Source organism: Berghia stephanieae, chromosome 5, assembly GCF_034508935.2.
Source record: "Berghia stephanieae isolate SIO BIC M18660-M18661 chromosome 5, UCSD_Bste_1.3, whole genome shotgun sequence".
In the NCBI taxonomy this organism is placed as follows: domain Eukaryota; kingdom Metazoa; phylum Mollusca; class Gastropoda; order Nudibranchia; family Aeolidiidae; genus Berghia; species Berghia stephanieae.
The window spans coordinates 68306233-68307771 of NC_088364.1; the positions used below are offsets into that span (position 1 = coordinate 68306233).

Sequence of the window (1539 nt, forward strand, 5' to 3'; positions counted from 1 at the left end):
AGTAGTAGTAGTAGCAGTAGTAGTAGTGGTAGTAGTAGTAGGCCTAGTAATAGTCCTAGTAATAGTAGTAGTTGTAGCAGTAGTAGTAATAGTAGTAGAAGTAATCGTGGCATAATCATTATCATCATCACCGTCATCATCATCATCATCATCATTATCATTAATTATCACCACGACTATCTCGTTTTGTTTGTTATTTAGGCTGAGATAATGGATGCGTACTTTGATGAGATAATAACCCACATTCGCATCGCATACTCCATCACACATCTACCGATCCATAGACACGCCTCCTACCTGATGTCATCTCCATGATGTGTTGTGTGTTACGATGACAGTACGTAGTGAGAAAATTTAGGTAGGTGTGTGACGTGTGACGCTGCCGGAGGCATTCCGATCACTTGAACTTGTAACTTCCCTCTCACGGCTCACGCGTGATCGATCATCGATAAATCAGGGTAACGGATGAATTGATCGCGTGTGATTATCTTTGATCGGATGCTGTGTAATGTTAGAGTAGAGTGATCGAGAATAGAAATTTTAGTCTTCAACGGATGTTTACACTTTCACTTGTTAAGTCTTCGTTGATCGAACCTGTCTTTCGATAGTAATAGGGTGTGTTAATAATTATTGTGTTCGTTTATGGAAATTCACCACGGGTACAGGATAAGATTCTAAAATATTTTTGTGTCAATTTGGTGTTTTGTCGGGATGGACCATGTGTGAGGCGTTTTTTTAGTGAATTGGTGCACATGTCGCATTTTGTGGAAATTGAGTTGTTCATATAGTGTAAACTATTTGATTATTCTGAATTATTCTCTACAATTTGTCGTTTACTTCATTTAGAAAATATGATTCACCGTCACAAAGCGGTTTTATGTCGGTCATAGCCACAAATATGACATTTGGAGTAATTTTCTACACGATATTGTAGAGTAGTATAAATATAATTTCTTTCGTTGCAAAAGCCTTAAAGTTCGTATTTCTTATCGTTTTCATTTTATACATTCACTTATTGGGTAAAATAATAATTGCGACATAATAATAATAATAATAATAATAATAATAATAATAATAATAATAATAATAATAATAATAATAATAATAATAATAATAATAATAATAATAATAATAATAATAATAATAATAAACTTTTGAAATTGTGAGACAAAAATGTTTTAAAATTGGCCGAGTTATGGCCATATGATTGTTTTGTTTTTGAGAAAAATGGCTTCAAAGTTTACTAAATTAAACATTTTAATATTTAAGTGCCCTCTGACAAATAATATTTAATTTAATTGCTTAAAGTGCAAAATTTACTCTCATTTTTTATTTTTTTGTTTGTTTGTTGCTTTTTTTTTTTCTTTTTTTTTTTATTGAAAGATCACGTGCGTTTTTAAAACTATCATATTATTTGGTAAACCTAATTTTCACCGGAAAGTCCCAAATCATATTTATTTATTATCCATATCTCAAAAGTACTTCCAGCGACACGTGACCCCCATTTATCTAGAACGCCACACTACTAACGAGAACTGA

At 32.0% G+C, this 1539-nt stretch overlaps 1 protein-coding gene across 4 annotated transcripts in view; it reads left to right on the top strand.

The window, feature by feature from the left end:
• The first annotated feature begins 341 nt into the window (after nt 1-341).
• LOC144973497 (ras association domain-containing protein 4-like) overlaps nt 342-1539 on the top strand; it is a 50233-nt gene continuing 49035 nt past the window's right edge. The window contains exon 1 of one of the 4 annotated variants that reach the window (XM_078915992.1): nt 342-362. The gene's annotated coding sequence lies outside the window, so the exon portion shown is untranslated. Of the gene's footprint in view, nt 660-1539 lie in introns of all 4 variants that reach the window. The other 3 variants (XM_078915994.1, XM_078915990.1, XM_078915997.1) reach the window with 3 other exon arrangements.